The 24,961-nt window shown below is 40.9% G+C and overlaps 2 protein-coding genes and 1 pseudogene across 5 annotated transcripts in view; all 3 read left to right on the top strand.

The window, feature by feature from the left end:
- GDA (guanine deaminase) overlaps window positions 1-24,961 on the top strand; it is a 117,245-nt gene that overhangs the window by 7,527 nt on the left and 84,757 nt on the right. The gene's annotated exons all lie outside the window — the stretch shown is intronic.
- The window catches only part of C2H9orf85 (chromosome 2 C9orf85 homolog), a 241,069-nt gene that overhangs the window by 185,474 nt on the left and 30,634 nt on the right, over window positions 1-24,961 (top strand). The gene's annotated exons all lie outside the window — the stretch shown is intronic.
- On the top strand, window positions 15-24,573 carry LOC120360709 (cytochrome c, somatic pseudogene; annotated as a pseudogene). The gene has a single exon (XR_012516562.1). The product of XR_012516562.1 is annotated as a cytochrome c, somatic pseudogene (transcript).

Below are 24,961 nucleotides of genomic sequence, written 5' to 3'. Positions count from 1 at the left end.
AAGCGGGCGCGGGGTCGGGCGCAGTCCGACGGGCGGGAGGACAGGTCCGGGGAACCTGGTGCGGTGCTCCGTGGAGCTAGGGGTTCGCTGGGTGCGCGGGGAGCGCCGCGGCTCCGGAGTTGAACTTGAGTCTTTGGCTCTTGGGGAACGCAGAGAGAACCCTAGCGTTAGGTTCGTGGGCTGGGTGGGGAGTTCTCAGAAGCCGGGAGCAGTGGCACAACTAGCTCGACAGCAGTCCGGGCTGCGGTGGAGCAGGGAGCAAGGGTATAACCCCCCGCACCCCGCCTCCCGCTCCGATATTAAGACGCAGGCAATAAACTCTAACCTTGCTTCAGTCATCTTTGTTTCCAGCTCCTAGCACTGCCCGCAAACAATTCCATAATTTATTGTGAAACAAATAAGAGGTGGAATCATTGTATCGGTGTTGTTTAGCACGTCCAGAACATAGAATAAAAAGAACTGATTTCATTCACCTCATCATTCAACAGAGATAATATACTAACGATGCAGGCTTCGCAACTTGTAATACTAGAAGTGATAGTCCGAAAGAAATATTTCATCCAAATCTTTTCTTTCCTTCCTTCCTCTCTTTCTCTCTCTTATATACACACGCGTGCATACACACACACCATAGCTATTTGCATCAAAGCAAGCAGTTCCATTTTAAGGTTTAAAATGTCTTCTTTGAATGTATCTTTTACACTTCCTTTTCCAAAATCAGGATTTCTACAAATGACACAGGTAACTAGAAGTCTAATATTTACTGTTTCATACACACATATAGTGACTATATCAGCCATGGCCTGACCAGTTTGGAAAGTGAAGCCATTGCATTTTTTGAAGAAACAATAATAAAATAAATATGGAGATGGGATATTTTTGATCTGTTTTTTTCCAATTACCAGTTTGGTTAGCAGAAGTACACATACTGTGATGTGTCAAGTTGAAGATACTATTCTTGACTAAGATGCTACTGAGTCGGTGACAGTTTTGAATCGTGACTCTTACATTTGGGGGTAACTAAACCCTGTTTTCTTATGGTGCTTTAAAAAATATTCTTTCTATGCACATTCAGAGAGCCTGTTTCCAAGGTGATAAAACTCTCAGAGCTCTCCCAAATGGGAAGATTCTGGTAAACCCTGAGACTGATGAGCCCATGCTTGGGGACTTGGTCATCAAGTTTCAGGGAACTCAGGTTTGTGGCAAGTCCCAGGAAGCAAAGGAACAGAGATTGCTAAACTGGTGTAAGATTAGAGGTAGTTTAATCACAAGGACCTGTTCAACTCTTAGGTTTCTTTTATAAAATTAATTTCCCATATCCAGAATTTTGATTAGTAGGTTAGCAGGCAACTGGCTTTAGCAGTGGTGAATAATAAGAAAAGGAAGTAATTTATCTAAAAAATTACATTTTCTGGTGCTTGTACAGAAGAATAAAAGAGTGTCCTGAACATGCAATTAGTAGTTGAGTCAGGGAGTCTATTTCTAACCAAAGATCATACTGAAGTTATAAATTTAGAAAACATGCCCTTCCCCCACAAGATCAAATTACTTAGGAATTGAATACAAAGGTGAGTTGGTCAGGGTTGCTGGAATGCATGGTGTAGATCTCCTGAACCAGTGAGTTGCTAACTGTTGCTCTCTTCTCCTCCCAGGTGCAAGGCAGCTGATGCCTGGCTGTGTTTAAAGAGAGAGCATGCCTATATATTTCAAAACTTGACATTCCCCATTTCGAAATGGAGAATGTCTTGTTTTTAGAGTTGTGGGGATAAATATTTATTTAAACATTTCCAGTTTAAAAAAATATATCCCCTTGGAATAAATAAATATGTTGAATTATTTCGATTTGTGCATTTTTACTCTTAAGTTTTAGGAGCTCAAACCTTGGGATGAATTAGAAATATCTAGGGGTGCTTGATAATATGCTGATTTCTGGGCATCATCCTCAGAGACTCTGAATCTGTAGACCAGAAAGTGGCATTCTAACAAGCATCCCAGGAGATTCAGACGCAGGTAGGGGGTGGATTGCATTTTGAATAACCGTAGCACATAGTTTCTGCGATGGGACAAGTTGTGTGAAGTACCAGGAGCTTATTTCTCCACTGCAAGCTCAGATCTGGGGTAGCATCTCAGAGAGAGGGCATAGAGCTTACTCTGTCCTTCCTGACCTCCCTTTTAGACTTCATTACTCATTTTGTATAACTTCATTTAGGCCCAGGGAACACTAATGACTAACTGCTCTTAATACATTAAATTAAAGCTCATTCAAAATCAGGTTAATTGAAAGAAATTATCTAGCCAACTTTGATATTAAGCAAAATAGAGAGTCTTTCTGCTCAAGTAGTATGTAGCTTTTAAGAATATAGACTCTAACATGTTTAATTCATTTGCAAATATTTAATCTTGAGATACTGCATGCTCAGATATGACTAAGTTGCCTGATTCTTCCCACATACATCAGGGTCATGTTGACAGTACATATGCATAAAGATGCATTGGGTCTTTTAATGCACACTTACCCAGAAGCAAGAGTGAGGAAGAGATTCACTTTGGGGTAGTGCCCTGGGGTGGCAGGAGCAAGTCCAATGGAAAAATAGAGACCTGGGTTGGGGTCAGAGTCTCTACCACTTACCTGTGCTGAGGTGATGGGTGAGACCTAACCTGCCTGAGTCTCTGTTTCTTCATTTGTAGAGTCAGATTTCTTTTTGCTATGTATTAAATGAGATAATATATGAAAACGCCTGGCACTTAGTGGCTACTTAACATGTACCAGGTTCATTCTATTCCCTTTCTTCCCTTTGCTTCCTAGCAAATCCTTAACCTCTTGCTCACTGTGACATTTTTGCATGTTTTCACATGGTGGCACCCAGGCATGCCAAGTGGTAGAGAAGGAAGCCATGGCCTGTGGCCGGTGATGACTGTGTGGGGTGGTCGCAGAATCTTAGCTCTTTATTCTCACTGCTTATGTCATTGATCCCCTGGGACCCAAAGATGCACCTGGGAAGAAAGATCTAAGAAGCATTAGCTGATAGATTCGCTAGCAGGCTATTTTCAGTATCTCTTTTAGACCTCACAATGCCATTATTCCCAATAACAGAAAATGCGGTTGAGACTTGAGAAGTCATGCATTCAGATATGGTTGTGGTATAGTTGGATTTTGAATTAGTATGGGCCAAAGTCCACGTTCTCTTTACTGTAGCTGACTGCTTCTCTAGGGCACAGTCCTGGACCTCAAAGAATCTGTACTTTGGCAAGGGAGCTAAGATTTGTAGCTGTAATAAAGTGGACTAATTCCTGAGCCAAACACTGGGTTCATCACTGGAGATAAACTGATGAACAAAGTACACAAATACTGCCCTGCCCTCGTGAGGTTGATGATCTAGTGATGCATTAACAGAATCTGCCATGACCTATCAGAACTTGAACTAGTTAGGGGAAGGCTTTCCCTAGTGTGAAGTGACATTGAAATTGTGATGTGAACAATGAGAAGTTAAGTAGGTATATTAGTCTGTTTTCATGCTGCTGACAAAAATATACCCACGACTGGGAAGAAAAAGAGGGTTAATTGGACTTACAGTTCCACATGGCCGGGGAGCCTCAGAACCATGGTGGGAGGTGAAAGGCACGTCTTAGGTGGTGACAGCAAGAGTAAATGAGGAAGATGCAGAAGCGGAAACCCCTGATAAACCCATCAGATCTTGTGAGACTTATTCACTACCATGAGAACAGTATGGGGGATAATGCCCCCATAATTCAAGTTATCTCCCACTGGGTCCCTCCCACAACATGTGGGAATTGTGGAAGTATGATTCAAGAGATTTGGGTGGAGGCACAGCCAAATCATAACAGTAGGTAAGGTGGACAGGATTGGAAGTAAAGAAGAGCCTTCTCGGTTGGGAGAACTGCCTGTGCAAAGGTCCTGGGGTAGGAAGGAAGGAAACAGCCAAGGTAGTTAGAGTGCAAAGGTTGAGGAGAAGGCTAACACAGGATAAGGCAGGACAGGTAGGCAGGGCTCCATTATGGAGAGCATCAGGGATGGTGGGATTGTGTCACGATTATACTTTGTGGTTTATAAAGGTCATTCTAACTCCAGGATAAATGCATTGAAAAGAAGTTGAGTGCAGGCCAAGGAGGTAAGATAGGAACCTGTTGCAATATTTAGGTTAAATGGAATGTGGTTTAGATGACAGAGGCAGTGTAGTTATCAACTGAGGCATGAACTCCTAATAGTACCTCTGTCACTTACTACCTATGTGAATTTGATCCAGTTCCTTACTGTTTGTGTCTCCAAGTTTCTTTCTGCGTAAAATAATTACTATGATCTACCTAATGGGGTTGTTGAAAGGATCAAATGGATTAATAAGTGTAAAATATATAGAATAATACCTGGCATGTAGTACATGTCCATTAGACTCGAGCAGTTATTGTCAGCAATGAAGATGAGAGAGGTGGTCAGAATCAGTAACTATTTAGATCAAGTTGACTGGATTTGATGATAGCTTGCGAATTTAGGGTTGGAAGGCAAGTGCATCAGGAATGATTGGAAAGTTTATGTAAATGTGTGTAAATAGCACAGTGGGGCACGAGCTGACCAGTCATAGGAAAAGCGTCTTGAAGGAAGTGGTAGTTGAACTGGACCTGTTAGCACTTGAACATGCAAAAGAGGATCATGTAGCCCTGGTGAAAAAATTGAGCCAGTCTTCTTCAGTTCTGAAGACTACTGGGAGGAGAAAACGTTCTTTCTCACCTGAGACTGCTTTACCAGAAGTTCTCTCAGTCTGAATCACAAATCCTAGAGGTTCTGTATCATCCTTTCCTCCACCTTCCTGCCAAGCTCAGCAACTCAAAAGTATGTTCTTGGTCCTGAGAAAGGAAATTGGGCTAAGCCATCCCTTCTGAGACTGCTGAATAGGAGCTTGGCTTTCATCAGCAAGATGCTTCACTCCCAATTATTACAGGATCATCTTGCAAATTCCCGTTTTCTAGAAGGGTGACTGCTTATTCAGAATGCTTATGGCAAACACTGTTGGCTACCCACTCACCAGTCATGACCTCTTTTTCCTTATCAACACCTGAATGAGATCAGCTCATAATGAACTTGGCCCGTGGATACGTCACCGTGTAAGCCTGTCATGGTAATCCTATCTCCATTTACCAGATACTTAATATTCCAACTTCCTCGTAGCTGGGGGTGGCCAGTGAAGACATTGTGGCATACAGGAAGTTTGTTCAGAAGCTTCTAGGATTTGGGAAGAGAGGCCCTGCCTTTTTTGGATACTCTCATATCAAGAAAGGATTCTTGGAACTGCTGCTGCCACCATGTGAGATGTGAGGAAAAGGTTAGGGGATTTGAGAGACACCAGCCCAGTCTCTAGCATCACTGAGCAGTCGCACTACCCCTGGGACTCTCTGCCATCAGACTTTGTTGTTGTTGTTGTTGTTGTTGTTGTTGTTGCTGAGATGGAGTTTTGCTCCTGTTGCCCAGGCTGGAGTGCAGTGGTGCAATCTCGGCTCACTGCAACGTCTGCCTCCTGGGTTCAAGCAATTATCCTGCCTCAGTCTCTGAGTAGCTAAGATTACAGGCACCCATCACCACCTCTGGCAATTTTTTTGTATATGCAATAGAGATGGGGTTTTGCCACGTTGAGCAGGCTGGTCAAACTCCTGACCTCAGGTGATCCACCCGCCTCAGCCTCCCAAAGTGCTGAGATTACAGTTGTGAGCCACCACGCCCAGGCCAGACTTCTGTTGTGAGATAATGAAATGTCTTTATTGTCTAAATATCTATTAGTTGGGTGTTGTTCATTGCAGCTCAGTGCACCCCTATTACTATACTGCTTTCCAAAGAACAATATTTTACACTTTACAATAATAACTGCCTTCTTCTTCTTCTCCTTATTGGCCTTTCCAGGCACCCATATCCGTGGTCAAGCCCAGCCAGTTTCCCTCTGGGATATCTGTGTGCATATTCACTTCCATTGCCCCCATCCAGCCCTTCACTGTCTCTTAGCTAAAATATAACAGGATACCCTTAACTGTTTTCTCTCTCTCATTCTAATGTTTTCCCGACATTACTGACAATGTTTTCTTGGAACATGGGTAGTATCATGTATCTCCTCTTCTATAACCATCTACGGCCCACTACTATTGCCTCTAAGGTTCAAATGTTCCAGAAGATGTTCTAGGTATGATATTATTTGGCCCCAACGTGTTCTCTAATTCTTCCTATTGCTTCATTTCTCTGTCTGGGAAGTGGGAATAGGATTACCATGACTGGTTTACGCCATGTTGTATCCATGAGCCAAGAGATGTCTATCCACGCAAATTTCTCCCTGTTTTCCGGCACATCATGTCCTTTTATGCCTCCACATTGTTGGCACCAATTTCTCAGCCTGGAATAGTCCTCCTTTTTATATCTCCATTTCCATTTTACTTCTATCAAAATGAAATCTTGCTCTTCTTTTAAGGCCCGGCTCTGATGTTCTCTTTTTCACAAAGGCTTTTTGACCACCATTCCCAAGTAGAAATACACTGCCCCTTCTTCTGTTCTTGCACAAAATTTTTCATGAATTTCAAATCAGTATTTTACAGGCAGTTAATAATATGGCGTCTAGAGTCAGATTGCATGAATCCAAATCACAGCGCTGCCACTCACTTGGACAAACTTTCTGACATATCGGAGTCTCAGCATCTTCATTTAAAAATGTGGATTAATAGCACTTTAATAGAGTTGTGAGGCAAGTGAGAGTGTGTTATTATTTTTCTTTCTTTATAGTAATTATTTCAATTTGCCTTTGATTATATTTAGCTTTATAGAATGTTCTCACTCACTGAAGTGATTTAAAGTTTTTGGAAAAAGAGAGGTGAACTGGAGAGAAGGTAACAGTTACTAAGTCATACTGTATGTCAGACACTCTGCCAAATCCCTTACAAATCAACAACCTTGAGACAAGGTAAGGATACCATCATCATCATCATCATCATCATCATCATCACCACCTCTACTTTACAAATGAGGAAATGGAGGCTCAGAGAGTTACTTGGCTGCAGTCACAGCCAGTAAGTGGCAAAGGCAAGACTCAGAGCACTCGGAGCCATGCCTGTCTGATGTCCAAGGTCCATGCTCACCAGGAGTCCCTGCTATCTTCTGCCGTGGGGAGGGCCGAAACTCTATTGTCCTTAAGGCCCCTTCAACATTGTCATTTGTTTTAGCACAAAGTAGCTGGTCAGTAAAGTGTGTTGAATGTGATGTGTAATACAAAGACACTTACGTGTGATGTGTAAAATACAGTTCTCTTTCCAGACGGATTTTCTGAAAACTGACCTGCCTTGCTTTTTGAAACTTGGAAGCAATACTGCTGGGCATGACTGGAGTTTGCCCCCTTCTGGTTGTGTAAAGCTGTCTATTAATTCCTGGAACTTCCTGGCAGTCCTGATTGATTTGGCATCTGGCTGTGGGTGTGTGGGTGTTGGTGTACCTGACACGTGGCTGAACGTCCAGGAGGTTCTGGGAGATGCAGAAATAGTGGACAGTATCTCCTGCAGGCCTGCTGCAAGCCCACCAGGCATTAATCTGATTATTTAGGGATGAAGACCAGGTGGACTTCTCTCACTTGCAGGAGGAGAAATCCAATTAATCATATATTTACAATCTATCTTTCTGTAGAAAGGATTTAAGTCAGTTGCAAAGGACACAGGCAAATACTGATGCTTTTACACATTTAAAGGGAGAAGAAAGTCAGTAATTAACATAAAACAGAGCTTGGAATTAGATTTATAGTGCTTCATGCAATGACCTACACTCTGACTGGCCTCCAACTTTTCGAGGTGCCGGTTGGGAAAGGCACATTATCTGTTACCGAGTTGACTGTGTGTACTAAAGCAATTGCTCCAAAAGGGCACATCTGTTTTGGTGCTGAGTTCAGACTGGAACTTCTCTGACATGAATATTGTGCCTCATAATTGTGCTAAACGAGTTTCCTACCCAAGGTAGAATTTCATAGAATTGGCTTTTTTGAGTACCTTTTATGCAAGCTGAAGATGTGATGAAAGAAGGATGCATAACACTCTTCTGCAGGGAGGAGGCTGTGGGAGGAGCAGGGGAAGGTTGTCCAGGTAGCCAGGTCTTGGCTAATCTGAGTTAATCTGGAGATAGATTTCAGGATGTTAGAAGGATGGCAAGACCACATGTCTGTAAGGCAATCCTCCCAAGAGTGGTTCTTTCAGTTGAGTCCCTCCCCTCCTCTCCCCTCCTCTCCCCTCCTCCCCTCTCCTCTCCTCTCCTCTCTCCTTCCTCTCTTTTGTTTTTGTTTTTGTTTTTGTTTTTGAGACTGAGTCTTGCTCTGTTGCCCAGGCTGGAGTGCAGTGGTGTGATCTCGGTTTACTGCAGCCTCTGCCCCCTGGGTTCTAGCAATTCGCCTACCTCAGCCTTACGAGTATCTGGGATTACAGGCGCCTACCACCATGCCTGGATAATCGTTTCTGTATTTTTAGTAGAGACAGGGTTTCGCCATGTTGACCAGGTTGGTCTTGAACTCCTGACCTCAGGTGATCCACCTGCCTCAGCTTCCCAAAGTGCTAGGATTATAGTCGTAAGCCACCACACCCTGCCTCAGTGGAGGTTTTAATGAACACCAAGGGGTGGGAGCCTAAGTGGTTCTTTTGAGTAAAGCCTGGAGTGCAACTATTTTGTGTCATCAATAAAATGCAGAGCCACATGCATTTACTGGTAATCCAGCACTGAAGATGTTCAGGAGCCTAACGAGAGACTATTCAATAATTTTAAATCAATTCACATTGGTGGGAAGTACTCTTATTTCGTTAGAAAGTGGGATGGTTTTGAGGCTGCTTGGTTTGTTTTCCATTATGCTTGTTTTCAAGCCATTCCTTATATATGTTTCACTCCAAGTATCATCTTCCAAATCTTTTTATTACTTTTCTATTCCAAAGTGACCTCTTCCTATTTTTTATCTCTCTCTTTTTGCAAATGTAACAAGCTTTCTTTGACGTCTCTCTTATTGTCTGTTCTTTTTATAGAGTACTTCTTTTTTTTAAAAAAAAAAAAAAAAAAAAAAAAAAGGAAAGAAAGAACAAAAAGAATAATTTAAAAAAAGAATGAAGGAGAGGAAGAAAGAGGAAGAGGGAGAGGGAGAGAGAACTGGGGTGTTGCTTTATTGCCCAGGCTAGAATGCAGTCTAAAAATGGGTATGCCTATAATTGTGCTTAATAATGGAGACATGAGAAAAAATGAGGGAAGAAAATAACAAACAAGCAGCCAACCAATATTTCATTTAAAGCTGTAAGTAGGTGTGATGTGGTACTGATAAGAGTGTGTATTTTGTGTATTTAAAGTGGAGAGCTCTATAAATGTTAATTAAGTTTACTTGTTCCGGATTGGAGTTCAAGTCCTGGATATCGTAGTTAATTTTCCGTCTTATCGATCTGTCTAATATTGATGTTGGTCTCCCACTATTATTGTGTGGAGTCTAAGTCTCTTTATAAGTCTTATATATCTGGGTATTCCTGTATTGGGTGCGTATGTATTTAGGATCTTTAGCTCTTCTTGTTGCATTGATCCTTTTATCATTATGTAATGTCCTTCTTTCCTTCTTTTGATCTTTGTTGCCCTAAAGTTTATCAGAGGCAAAAATTGCAACTCCTGCTTTTTATTTATTTACTTATTTTTGCTCTCCATTTGGTTGGTAAATCTTTCTCCATCCCTTTGTTTTGAGTCTTTGTGTATCCTTGCATGTGAGATGGGTCTGGATGCAGCATACCGATGGGTTTTTGCTTTTTATCCAATTTGCCTGTCTGTGTCTTTGGATTGGGGGATTTAGTCCATTTAAATTTAGAATTAATAACAATATATGTGAGTTTAATACTGGCATTTAATGTTAGCTGACTGTTTCGTCCATTAGTTGATGTAAATTCTTCATTACGTTGATGCTCTTTACTTTTTGGTGTTTTTTAGAAAGGCTGATACTGGTCGTTCCTTTCTATATGTAGTGGTTCTTTCAGAAGCTCTTGTAAAGCAGGCCTGGTGGTGATGAAATCTCTGAGTGCTTGCTTGTTCACAAAAGATTTTATTTTTCCTTTGCTTCTGAAGCTTAGTTTGGCTGGATGTGAAATTCCGGGTTGAAAGTTCTTTTCTTTAAGGATGTTGAATATTGGCCCCCACTCTCTTCTGGCCTGTAGGGTTTCTGCTGAGAGATCTGCTGTGAGTCTGATGGGCTTCCCTTTGTGGGTAACCTGACCTTTCTCTCTGGCTGCCCTTAGTATTTTCTCCTTCGTTTCAACCCTGGTGAATCTGACGATCATGTGCCTTGAGGTTGGTCTTCTTGAGGAATATCTTTGTGGTGTTCTCTGTATTACCTGGAGTTGAATATTGTTCTGCCTTGCTAGGTTGGGAAATGTTTCCTGAATAATATCCTGAAGCGTATTTTCCAGCTTGGATTCATAAGTGTAGAGTACTTGTATACATTTGCTGACCATGTACCTTACTTAGTTAGCAAATGTATATAAGTACTTTAATATTAATTAGATATTAAATTCCAACTAATTATAAGTTCCTAGTCACATAAAATATTAATATTTTAATTCCAACTGATTATAAGTTCCTAGTCACATCAAGAAGAAAAGTAGAAAATATCTAATACTTTATAGCAAGCACAAGATCTTGCAAATGGCATAGGTGCTCAGTAAGTACTTGTTAACTGAATGAATACTACCAAAATTATAGCAGCTGTAGCACAATTTGTCTTAGTCTTTGTTGAGAATATTTCTAAAATGCATTTTTGTGTACTGTGTCTCAAGAGCGATTTTTGTTGCACAAAAATATAGAAGTTCAGAAGTTGTTTTTTCTAGTGATGAAATCCATTCTGGTTTGAAAATGTTACTTTTTAAGAGGTTTTTGTTTTAACTGAAACACAAGAATTGGAGATTACTCTTTTGCATTCCGCTACCTGTATAATGTCTGTCTTAGTCCATTTGTTTTGCTATAAAGGAATACTTGAGACTGGGTACTTTTTAGAGAAGAGGATTATTTGGCTCATGGTTCTGCAAGCTGTACAAGAAACACGTTGCCAGCATCTGCTTCTGGTGAGGTCTTCAGGCTGCTTCTACTCCCAGCTGAAGGTGAAGGGGAGTCGGCGTGTGTGAATAACACAGCGAGAGCTGAAGCAACAGAAGGAGAGAGGAGGTACCAGGCTCCCTTAGAGCTCTAGTAGAATGAGAGAACTTCCTCATTACTGTGAAGGTGGCATCAGGTCGTTCATGAGAGATCTGCCCGCAGGACCTAAACACCTCCCACTGATCCTCACCTCCAGCATTGGGGATCAAATTTCAGCATGAGATTTGCAGGAGACAAACATCCAAACTTTAGCAATACCTTCAATTACTCTTTCACAATAGTACTCACTATTTAATATACTAAATAACTGGAACATGTTTAATATACTAAAGAACTGGATTCTGTGGCTCATGACTCAGTTATAAGCAATACAGTCAAACCATCATGAAATATGGATTCACCATTGAAAACAAAATACTCAAGGTAAAGCGTTGTACTTCAAAATTATTCAATCATAGGGAACACAGAGCACAGAGAAATTAAGTACCTTGCCCGATGGGATACAGCCAGGAAGGAATGGAATTGAGATTTGAATCCAGCCCTGTTTCCTCTTCAGCATTTATTATGTCTCTGGACTTAATTTAAAGATTCTTGTCGGCCGGGCGCGGTGGCTCAAGCCTGTAATCCCAGCACTTTGGGAGGCTGAGGCGGGTGGATCACAAGGTCAACAGATCGAGACCATCCTGGTCAACATGGTGAAACCCCGTCTCTACTAAAAATACTAAAAATCAGCTGGGCATGGTGGCGCGTGCCTGTAATCCCAGCTACTCAGGAGGCTGAGGCAGGAGAATTGCTTGAACCCAGGAGGTGGAGGTTGCGGTGAGCCAAGATCGCGCCATTGCACTCCAGCCTGGGTAACAAGAGTGAAACTCCATCTCAAAAAAAAAGAAAAAAAAAAAAAAGATTCTTGTCACCATTTCAGCCACCTGAGCACTGAACTGTCTTTCTCAGTGCTGCCTCCTGGTGTGCTTTTGAATTCCTGAGAGAAAACCCACCCTTTATTCTGTAGCCTTGTCCAAAATGTCTGCTGTGTCCTGTTATTTGCCTCCTAGTTCTTTCTCCATTGAAATTGTACCATCTTTTTCTTGGTCTTTCCTTTTAGTGTTGTTTGTTGCTCTTGTTAGTAAAACTATTTTTATGTCTCGATTCCCAGTACCTCAAAACTCAAGCACATTTTGAAAGTCCCCCTAAATCCACAGTCTTCTCCAAACAGTGCAAAAATAGTGGCACTTAAACTAACCTAACCAATATGCATAACTCTGAATTTAGAAAACTGGCCAGAGGAAGATACACATGTGCTTTATACAATAGAGTTGGTAAGAGGTGTTTTGACTGATTGAGATAGATTCAAAAGGGGCATCAGACCCTTCTTATTCTGCTTTTCTTTAATGAGTTCTCCATTAAGCTCTGCTCATTTTCTCCCACACTCCACTCCCACTCCTACCCCTGTGATTGGTGCAGCGTCTGCATATGGAATTTTCTGTGGAGGGCTTCGTAGCTTTCATCCGATCTCAGAAGGTAAGTAACCTTAAAATGTCAAAAACCTCTATATTAGCTAATCCTGCATCTCACGTAGAACTCTTTTATCTGTACAACATCCTTGTTTGCTTTTAATTTAATTGCTTTCAGTGATTAGTAGGCCAAAAATATATTTATTTATCTGACAAACCAAGTGCTATTAATGTCACTTTTGTTTTTCATTTACCAAATTTTAAGAGAAGGAGTTTGAGTCCTATCTCCCACAATTATTGGAAAGTCAACTATCAGTCATTTTGGGACCTCTTTTTTTTTTTCCTCCTACTTCACAAAGATTCCTGGAGGCTTTCATGATCCAAGCCTTCATTCATTCCTGGATATGGATTGCTTATTGCGGTACAGGGACTGTTCTTGTTTGGGGCTACAGCGGTGAACAAGGCAAAGCCACTGCCTTCATGGAACTTCCCTTCAGTTTTGAAAAGGATCTTCCAGATGTGCAGTTCTTAAAATGAGTACAACCCCTTATCACTAAGTCCGCAGTGGCCGCTGCTGCCCTTGTTCCTGTGTCCACGTGATGCTGCATTTGAGTGCTGAGTAACTGCCATCACTCCCTGTCCTGTCCAGGCTGGAAAGGACCTTCCCAAGGACAGTTTAGCGGCTACTCCACACCTGGTGCTCAGTTTGTTCTAGAACAATTTATAGAGACAGCTGTGGCTACAATGGTCTTGATATCTCGCTTCCTCTCTAGGAAGGAGAACAATGTTTCATTCTTTCCTGGTGGATCTGAGACACTAAAAAACAAAGTACAACATAAATTCTCCTAGGGCATGTTCTCACTTCTAGCAGAAGCTAAACATTAAGTACTCATGGACATAATGATGGCAGTAATAGAAACTGGAGCCTACTAAAGGGGAGAAGGAGGGAGAGGGGCAAGGACTGAAAAACTAACCATCGGGTACTATGCTCAGTACCTGAGCAACAGGGTCATTTGTACCCCAGACTTCCAGTGTACCCAGATAACAAAGCTGCACAAATACTCCCTGAGTCTAAAGTAAAAGTTGAAAAAAAAAGATGAATTCTCATTTGGTCACTCAAGTACATTTAAAATATGATTTTAGAAGTTTGATCAATTAATATATTAGCAGCACATCTCATATTAAGCAGTTGTGCATTAAAATACTCTATAACATGATTTAAAAGGAATATATTTTGTGTGTAAATCAGCTTTATACATTGCATTTGGCTTGTTGCCTATGACACTGAATTATAAACTCCTAGACAAAAGGCACATTGATGATATTGACCATATTAACAACAATAATACTACTGAACATTTATTGAACACGTGTTATGTGCTAAGCCCTGTGCTGAATGCTTTTCATGAATTATGTCAGTAATTCTCATGATGACTTGGTGAGCTGAAACTGTTTTCCTTGTTGATAAGGAAATTGAGACTCAGAGTATTGATTCTAACCCTGAAATAAAAATGTGATGACTAAATAGCATGAGGTTTTTTTACTCCTCAAGTCATCATATAGCAATTTTATTTGACAGTCAAGAAACAGATTTAGAAATAGCTTCCCTTACTTAAGTTGTTAGTACAGATTCAATTCCTAAGACTACAGGTAGAGATAGACTCATCTCTTCTGATGCATTTTCTTTTCTTTTTGAGACGAAGTTTCGCTCTTGTTGCCCAGACGGGAGTGCAATGGTGTCATCTTGGCTCACTGCAACATCTGCCTTACGGGTTCAAGTGATTCTCCTGCCTCAGCCTCCTGAGTAGCTGGGATTACAGGCATGCACCACCACGCCTGGCTAATTTTGTATTTTTAGTAGAGATGGGGTTTCACTCTGTTGGTCAGACTGATCTTGAACTCCTGACCTCAGGTGATCCACTCACTTCGACCTTCCAAAGTGCTGGGATTAGAGGCATGAGCCACCACGCCTGGCCTTCTGATGCATTTTCTAAGATTAAGCACTAAATGTTGACTGTCTCACAAAAGATCTTGCTTCACACCTGTCTTTGACCTTGTTTCATACCTTCCAAAAAGCTTCTCCCTTTTCCTTAGTGAAAATATGATTTAGTTGACTTTATCACACTAACTTATTAACTCGAAAGAATAACTTATGTTTTTCAATTTAACTTCTGTTTGAGATCTGTTTTTCAAAACCTTTTTGACTGTTGAAGTTGGTGTCTCTGACTGTGAAATGCAGTTTTCTTCTTGTAAATTAGTCACTCACGCATTATTACCTGGAACTATTTTACCATCCTCACCTCTCATGTTTTCTCTTGCTGTCATGATCCTGTTCAGGTTGATGCCACTGTGGGAGCTATTGCTATGGTCACAATGCTCTCTTTTCATCATATAACTGGTTTTTAAAAATTATTTTGATAGAACAAATCTTTCTTAGCAAACCCCACCCTAACACCCAACTGTGTCATTGTCAGTTTATTTACAGGCCATTGATTCATGAATTAAAAAAAAAAAAAAAAAGCCGGGCGCGGTGGCTCAAGCCTGTAATCCCAGCACTTTGGGAGGCCAAGGTGGGTGGATCACGAGGTCAAGAGATCGAGACCATCCTGGTCAACGTGGTGAAACCCCGCCTCTACTAAAAATACAAAAAATTAGCTGGGCATGGTGGCGCGTGCCTGTAATCCCAGCTACTCAGGAGGCTGAGGCAGGAGAATCGCCTGAACCCAGGAGGCGGAGGTTGCGGTGAGCCGAGATCGCGCCATTGCACTCCAGCCTGGGTAACAAGAGCGAAACTCCGTCTCAAAAAAAAAAAAAAAAAAAAAAAAAAAAAAAAAAAATTGAAGGCCAAAGCAATCACAAGGTAATACAATTTAAAGTGAGTTCTTCTCAACTTACATATAATGATACAAGAATTTTTAAATTCCAAGATTCTCCAGAAGCTTAAATGGAAAAATAAAGTGCATCATAAGATCATACATCCCCTCACCCTCACACATGTGCATCCCTGTACACTTGTATATAAAACATAGTTCTGGAAGACGATATTAAAATAAAAAACTTAAATAATTACTTTTGTAGAGTAGGAATGGAGAGTTGGGGTTATGGAGGATAATTTTTATTTTTGTAATGCTAGTTTTAAACATTTCTGTGTTGAGAGAGAGGCATGTCCAGCTTCCGAGCGGTAACCTTTGTTGCGCCGACGACACAAAAAGAGAATTAAATATGGGTGATGTTGAGAAAGGCAAGAAGATTTTTGTTCAGAAGTGTTCCCAATGCCACACCGTGGAAAAGGGAGGCAAGCACAAGACTGGGCCTTATCTCCATGGTATCTTTGGGCGGAAGACAGGTCAGGCCTCTGGATTCACTTACACTGATGTCAGTAAGAACAAAGGCATCTCCTGGGGAGAGGATACACTGATGGAGTATTTGGAGAATCCCAAGAAGTACATCCCTGGAACAAAAATGATCTTTGCTGGCATTAAAAAGAAGGGAGAAAGGGCAGACTTGAAAGCTTATCTCAAAAAAGCTACTAATGAGTAATAATTGGCCACTGTCTGATTTATTACAAAACAAATGTCTCAGGACTTTTTTATGTGTACCATGCTTTAATAGATCTCATACACCAGAATTTACATCATGAATGACTGACAGGATATTTTGTTGGGCAGTCCTGATTTAAAACTAAGACTGGCTTATGGTTAAATAAATATGTTCAGTTTCGGAATTTTAATAGTAATTCCAATTTAGTAAATGCTATCACCATTTACCCCTTCTAAAGATATTGTCAGACTTCATTAATAATGTTAAACTTTTCACAGGGATAGTGAGTGCCATCTTAAAACTTACTGGAGATTGGTTTTATATTTAGATTCATATAACTGGTTATGTGAATATTTTTAAATATGAGGGAAATTCCTTCACTGTCTTAGAACCAAGCAAGATTCACCTGTGTTTTGTGTTCATTTGCCTCTTAAAGGCAAGGGTTGAAGATAAATGGGTAGCAATGGCTACTTTATATTTTTGGCCTTAACTATGCTAATCTAATTAGAATTCCCTGTATTTAAAATGGTTGCTTTTACTTATTGAAAGGCATTTTAGTGTGGTTTATGTGTAATATCAAAAATTATTTAACATTCACACATTTGATAAAGCATTTGATCCATGAGGTCACATGCTTTTAAATAGTAGCCAATTAAACTTCACTCTTGAATTCTTTACCAGAAAAAAAATTTTTTTTGTATTGCTTTTATAATTTAAAACCAATTTATTTTATATTAAAATTTATATTTTTTCTTAATTGCAGTAAAAGATGCATAACATACAATTTGCCATTTTAAAGTGTATGATTCAGTGTCATTTATTGTATTCAGAATGTTGTACAACTACCACCACACTGACCATGATCTAGTTCAAGAATATATTCCTCACCCCAAATGGAAGCTTATTGCCTATTAAACAGTCACTCCTTATTCCCTCTCTTCTCTTCTGCGATTATCCCTAATCTGCTTTCTTTATCTACTTGCCTATTCTGGATGTTTCAGATACATGGACACTTAAAATACATGACCTTTTGTGTCTGGCTTTTTTTGATTTAGCATGTTTTCAAAGCTCATCCATGTTGTGGCATGTGTCAGAATTCATTCCTTTTTATGGCTGAATAATATTCCATTGTGTAGATATACCACATTTTGTTTATCCTTTCATCAGTTGATGGACATTTGAGTTGTTTTGCCCTTTCGCTATTTGTCAGCAGTGCTGCTATGAATATTTCATGCACAAATTAAAAAATTCAGCTGGTTAAAAAATATCTTTGTGTGGCTTCCCATTGCCTAACCCTGTGAGTAACCCAGGCCTGGCCTTGCTGACTGTTTGCCCAACCTTCCATGTTGTTATATTCCTTTGTGTCTTTGTCCATGCTCCTTTTTCACCTTCCATCTGTTCGATGGATAGACCTTTCAAGATTCAACTGAGGTGTTACCTCCTCAATGCGGTCATTGCTGACACAGCTCCTGGCCTGCCTTCCATGGGTGGAATGCAGTGATGTGATCTCGGCTTACTGTAGTTTCCACCTTCCGGGTTCAAGTGATTCTCGACTCTCAGCCTCTTGGGTAGCTGGGACTACAGTTGTGAGCCACCACCCCAAACTATTTTTCGTTGTTGTATTTTTAGTAGAGACGGGGTTTCACCGTGTTGGCCAGGCCGGTCTCAAACTCGTGACCTCAGATGATCTGCCCGCTTTGGCATCCCAAAGTGCTGGGATTACAGGTATAATCCATTGTGCCGGCCTGCATCCCGCTTTCTACTCAGTGCCTCTTTTCAACACTTACTTGATCTCATGAGTCTCCCCTAAACCTGACCTTAAAGGCAGGTTCATGACTTTATCACCTTTGTGTCTACAGCGCTTAACACATGGTAGGCACTCCCATGAATATTTCTTTGCTAAATGGTGCTTGGATTTTTTTCACTGCAGGATAGCCAGATTATCTTCCAAATAACCAATTGTTTGAATAAGAACTGTTTTTTTCTAATCTAGATGCCAATGTGTTTGGCTACTGGGAGCTGTAATTAGTTTCATGTCCTGGTGAGTAATTAAGAACCCTGGAAGAGTACATTTTAATTAGAACTCTGAGACCTCATGAAGTTCTCAAATGCCTTTAACTTGGACTACGTTTAGGACCTGAAGTAATGTAGATTATAAAGGCCTGCTTGCTTCTTTTGGTTTTGTATTATGGTTTATTAAGTGTTTGCTTTTTCATAAGATGGTAATTTACTTGAAATGTTGCTTGTAAATGCCACTTATAATTTATAGTCCTGGAACATGGTAGACCCTCCACGAGCAGTAGCTCTTATTAACCATCGCCTGTCCACCACAGTACTTTACACAGTGCATTTGCACAAAATCAGCATTCCATGCATGCTTTTGAATGAAAGAATAAATAGAATGGGTATCTGCTTTGCACAGAGTAGACAAGAAATAGTTAACATCCTCAGATGGTTGTAGCCAATGTGCTTGAAGGTGCAACACAGGAAGTAACATTGTTGGTGACTTCCACACATGGAAGCAGTTTTTCTCCTGTGCTATGTAACCTATAAATTGTTTCCTTTCACCCTGTGTAGAGTGATCTCATGTACACTTTAACCCTTTTTTGAGATGCAAAACACAGAAGCCATTCTGGGTTCCTAGGTTAGTGGGGGCACGTGTGCCTTCTCACCTTCCCGCAGAGCGTGAACTCAGTGGTCTGTGGCACTAGTGTGCTCAGAGCTTGTGAGAGCTGACAATAGCTGATAGAGAGCGAGGACCTCAAGGTCTTCGGGATAAAATGGTAAGCAAAAGAGATGCGGTTCCTGACTTATTTGCACTCGGAGTCAATAATCAAATTAGTATGGATAAGTATACAATTTCTAAAAAGAAAAAAATGCAGAGTGCCATGGAGATGTAAATCTAGAGGACTTGGCTTATTTTGAGGAGATGATTCAAGAATGTAACCCTAAAGAAGTCATGTTGGAGCTGAGTCTGAACGTTAAATGGGAATTAATTAGGCAGAGAGAGGGAGGGGAAAGGTCTGTCTGTGCAAAGACCCAGAGGGGAGGAGGAACCAGGAACCCTGTGGTAAAGAATGGAGGAGGAGGGGGTGGCGGAACTAGATGAGGGCAGAGAGAAACAGTAGTCATTCCCATCAGCCCAAGAGCAAGGGAAAGCCTGTGAAGGGTGTAAGAGGAAGATAGGTGAGATTTACATTAAAAAAAATATTAAAAATAATTTCAGAATCAGGAGCAGAATGGAGCACAGCAAGACTAGCTGCTGGAAGAGGTGAGTTAGAAAAAGACTGCAGTGGACCCCGAAAGAGATAAGCAGATGGTGATGGAGATAGAGAGAAACAGGGAGATCTGTGAGATGAGAAGGAGGCACATCAATGGGATTTGATGAAAAATGGATATAGAGGGAGAGGGAAGAGCTTTCCTGGCTTTTAGGCTTGTGCAGCTGGATGGATGTGGTGGCTGTCACTGAGTGATTGAAGTCAAATAAAATACAGAGAAAAATCTCTGAAATTAAAACATTTTATTTGGGAAGAAAGAATTAATGGCACTAGTAAGAGAGCTGGCAAGTTTTGACTGGTAAGTGATGGTAACAGGTAAAGTCACAGGAGATTGTTTGAGCAACTACTAGATAAAACTGTTTTCAGGTGCAGTAGGCAGTTTCCCCAGCACTTGCATAGAATTACATTCTTAGAGCAGTGTTTTGCTCCTTGAGCGCTTTTACCATGATCTCTTTATTTTAGTTGGGCATAACAAGAATGACACACTTTGTTGATCAACCTTCACACAGTGGAGAGAAGAAGAGGTCCAGCCAGGGAGGGCGAATCTAGAGGTCTGCTTTGGTCGTGCTGTGTTGAGATGCTTTTGTGACATCCATATGGAGATGTGAAGTAGATGTTGATTCGCAGGTCTGGAGCTCACAGGAGATATCTGAATGGGCGACAGAAAATGTGGAGCAAAGGTTGAGAAGATAACAGGAACTAGAGTAATTCCCGTTGTTGAGTTTAGAGTAAAAGAGAATGAGTAGGAGAGGAAGACACGGGAGAGTATTGTCATAAAAAGCAAGAGATGGGGATACTTCAGGATGGAGGGAGTAGGGTGGCCATCATGTTACTGAGATGTAAGGCCAACACTGGAAAAATGTCCAATGGATTTAGCAACCAGTAGTAAATGTTGACCCTAGGAAGCTTATTTTAGCACAGAGAGAGGTGGCAGTCAGCTTGGGCTGGGTTTTGGAATTAGTGGAAGACAAGGACATGTGGATATTAATCACAGACAACTGTTTTGAAATTAAAAAAATATTTATATATATATAATGTTTGGCTGGGGGCGGTGGCTCACGCCTATAATCCCAGCACTTTGGGAGGCTGAGGTGGGTGGATCACCAGGTCAAGAGGCAGAGACCATCCTGGCAAATATGGTGAAACTCCGTCTTTACTAAAAATACAAAATTTAGCCAGGCATGGTGGTGCATGCCTGTAGCCCCAGCTACTTGGGAGGCTGAAGCACAAGAATTGCTTGAATCTGGGAGATAGAGGTTGCAGTGAGCAGAGATGGTGCCACTGCACTCCAGTCTGGTGACAGAGCGAGACTCCATCTCCAAAAAAGAGTGTAATGTGTAATGTTTTATCATATGAGAAAAATAATAAATTGCCTCTAACTGTAAGAAAATGCAAGTAAGTTACATACATTTTATTTCCCCACTGCTTATCAGAGGACTTTGATGCAAACATTTGCACTGGTGGCATTCTGAGGAAAAAATGCTCTGGCTGTCCTCTGGACTTCAAATACATTGCTTAGGTTTCTGTGAATCTTTAAATTTCAGGTGACTTCAGTGTGTACATATAATCCACTGAATCACAATTCACTCGTGTTCATATTCCTGTGTTTGTATGATGTTTCCCAGCTTTCCTGTATTGTATGTGAATAAATTCTTTCCAAGTACATTTCAAAAGTTAAGTAAATATGCTGCTGTTGCCCATTTACAAATACTGAATTTCAAAGGATGTCAAGCCCTGGCAAATATATATGTGCCAGAGCTTAGAACCACTTGCAGCCATCTTAATAATCATTTTACTATTTATCTCAGAAACATAATCTAGTATTTCAGTGTCACTGGAAATCTTGGTAGGTAGTCAGTATTTTTGTTTGGAAGTACAGGATATCAGTAGTGAAACACTTCATTTTACTAATGTCAAACAAGTAAGGTATTCTTTTCCCATAAATGTGAGATTGTTTGAAATGAAAACAAACAAAACCAGGTAAGACAATAGAAGCAGATGTTTTCTCTGTTCAAAAATACAGTTGGTGTGTGAGGTATGTGTAGGGAATGACTAAAAAGAAAAATAAATTTTAAAATGCAGTTTGGGCCAGGTGCAATGCCTCAGGCCTGTAATCCCAGCACTTTAAGAGGCCGAGGCAGGCAGATCATCTGAGGTCAGGAGTTCAAGACCAACCTGGCCAACATGGTGAATGAAACTCTGTCTCTACTAAAAATACAAAAATTAGCCTGGCATGATGGCAGGTTACTGTAATCCCAGCTGCTTGGGAGGCTGAGGGGGGAGAATTGCTTGAACCCAGAAGGTGGAGGTTGCAGTGAGCTGAGATCATGCGATTGCACTTGGGTGGCAGAGCAAGACTCTGACTCAAAAAAAAAAAATGCAGTTTGTTTCTAGGGAAGCGTTTTAAGATTTCCCCCACTTCCCCAAGGGAACAGAAAACATCTTACCTCTTCTTCCGTTCCTCCTTTCTGGGTGAATGACTGTACCATGAAGATTTAATCTAGTTGAGAAAAACAACACATAGATGACTCACATTAAGAGGGAAGTTACAACCTTTGTATGTATGAATGGAGACTTGTATAATGATGTTTTTCACCGTCCTGACAATCAAGTGGGAAGGGGAAAAATAAGATTTATGCTAGATTTATTCCAGTTGAAATTAAAAGGAAGACTATCTCTGTGATCTAGACAGGATTAGATGTTTCAAATGTGTCAAATCATTGAGCAGATAGAGTAAGTGAGAAGACAGTAAGAGAACAAGATGTGGAAAGGAAATGATTTAACAGTTATGCCAGTGTCTTCACTCATATGCAGGAGTTGAAAAAGTTGGCCTCATGGAGATAGAAAGTATAATGATAGATACCAGAGACTGGGAAGGATGTGTGGGTGGGATTGGGGTAGGGGAATCAAGAGAGGTTAGTCAATGGGTACAAACACAGTTAGATAGAAGTTATAAATTCTAATGTTCCATAGCAGAGTAGGGTAACTATGGTTAGCAACAGTGTATCTTATATTTCAAAATAGCTAGAAGAGAGAACTTGAAATGTTCCCCAAACATAGAAATAATACTCGAGACGAGGGATACCTCAAATACTCTGACTTGATCATTATACATTCTATGCATGTAAAAATATCACATGTACCCTATAAATATGTACAATATTATTTATCAATAAAAAACTGAAAAATGTAATTGCGCTAATATAAACGTATAAATCAATTGATATTTGTTCATGTCTTTTGACTTCTCCATCTTTTTGTTCACACTCTGAATGCCCTTACTCTGTTTTCTCCCCTATGTATACCATACTCATCGCTTTCTACAGAAAACACCTTGGTTATTCTGTCCTCACTGATGGCCTTTTTCTCAGACTTTTCACAGATCAGTCCATAGTACCAATCTGGTGCTTAGAAACATATCATTGTGCATCGTTCTCGATTTTTCATGGGCATGTACATTTTATTTCCTCCACCAGAAAGTAAACTTTTAAAAGGCAAAGATGATTTTGAAACTGACCCAGTAGTTCCATAGACAAGTTTTTTGTGGTTGTTGTTGTTGTTTTTCTTTTGATAAACATAGAAATTGTGCTTTTGGTCTTACAGCTTGAAACTTTGAGTTCCTTGTTCAGGAAAGGATCCCCAGGCCTCTCAAAAATATCAAAAGAACTGAAAGTAACCAGATATTGCATCCAGACATTGAAATGCCAGGCTTCTCATTCATCATGATTGCTTCCTTACCCCTCTGGAGTTCCTGTTTTCTCATATCTTTCTTCCCTGCTGTATAAACCCCTAATTTTAGTCAATCAGGGAGATAGATTTGAGACTGATCTCCCATCTCCTCAGAAGCTGGTTAAAGCCTTCTTCCTTGGCAATAATCATTGTCTCAGCGATGTTTCAGTAACAATTTCTTGTACATTTACCTGAACCCTTAGCAGTCTGATGGGCATATGATGCACATTTAAGAAATATATAATAATTCCTTGAACTGTTATTAGTTGAAATGCTGCGTTTCTGAACATGGCAAAAATTGGTCTAAGAAGCACGGCTGAAGCAACTTTCTGTCCAATCCTGGCGTTTCTGTTCCCAGCCTCTGCCTGCAGTGTGTGATTGGCATACGCCCTCTCACAGGCCCTCAGCGTGCACAGGTCTAACTTTCACAAATGGACCCGGAAGATAATTTGTAATTTTGTGGACGTGTGTGTTCAAGAGCAGCACATTGGTGCACTGATCGGTATCCCTTGACCAGCCAGTGATCCTTGCTGCTCATCAGCATCTATACCTCAGTGTAATTTCTTGTCATCATAGATGCAGAAACTCTCAAGAAGTAGTTGAAAAACAATCAAAGCTTACCATTTTAGTAAAGTGTTACAGTGCTTTTGAGAAAACTGCTGAGCAAATGAAAATGTGCACCTATCAAAGTAGTTTATTTTTACTAGTGTTGCTGCTGCCATAGGCTATAAACTCCCTGAGGGCAGGGATTAGGTCTTGTTCACATTCCCTAGTGCTGGGGTACTGTCACCTGGGAGATAGAATGTGCTCAGCATGTATTTGAGGAATGGCTAGGGAAATGATTCTTTCTAATAAAAGGAAAAGATTGGCAGGGTGAGGTAGCTCATGCCTATAATCACAGCACATTGGGATGCCAAGGCAGGAGGATCACTTGAGCCCAGGAGTTTGAGACCAGCCTGGACAACATAGTGAGATCCCTTTGCACAAAAGAAACAAAAAAACATGAGCTAGGCATGGTGGTGTGTGCCTGTGGTCCCAAGTACCCAGGAGGCTGGGGTAAAGTATGGCTTGAGCCCCGGAGGCCACAGTGAACTGTGATTGCACAACTGCACTCCAACCTGAGCAACACACTGAGACCTTGTCTTTTTGTTGTTGTTGTTGTTGTTGTTGTTGTTGTTGTTGTTGTTGTTTTGTTTTGTTTTGAGACGGAGTTTCGCTCTTGTTACCCAGGCTGGAGTGCAATGGTGCGATCTTGGCTCACCACAACCTCCGCCTCCTGGGTTCAGGCAATTCTCCTGCCTCAGCCTCCTGAGTAGCTGGGATTACAGGCACGCGCCACCATGCCCAGCTAATTTTTTGTATTTTTAGTAGGGACGGGGTTTCACCATGTTGACCAGGATGGTCTCGATCTCTTGACCTTGTGATCCACCCGCCTTGGCCTCCCAAAGTGCTGGGATTACAGTCGTGAGCCACCGCGCCCGGCTTTTTTTTTTTTTTTTTTTTTTTGAGCTACAGTCTTGCTCTGTTGCCAAGGCTAGAGTGCAGTGATGTGATCTCAGCTCATGGCAACCTGTTCCTTCCAGATTCAAATGATTCTTGTGTCTCAACCTCCCAAGTAGCTAGGATTACAGGCATGTACCACCATGCCCTGCTAATTTTTGTATTTTTAGTAGAGTCAGGGTTTTGCTATGTTGGCCAGGCTGGTCTCAATCTCCTGGCCTCAAGTGGTCTGCTCACCTTGGCCTCCCAAAGTGCTGAGACCCTGTCTTCAAACAAACAAATGAAGAATGTATATCACTTATTATGTGCCAGGCACTGCTCTAAATCTTTTACACGTA

The sequence above is a fragment of the Saimiri boliviensis genome, chromosome 2, assembly GCF_048565385.1.
Source record: "Saimiri boliviensis isolate mSaiBol1 chromosome 2, mSaiBol1.pri, whole genome shotgun sequence".
In the NCBI taxonomy this organism is placed as follows: Eukaryota; Metazoa; Chordata; class Mammalia; order Primates; family Cebidae; genus Saimiri; species Saimiri boliviensis.
Note: the sequence above shows the minus strand (reverse complement) of the source record. Positions and strands in the feature narration are given on the sequence as shown.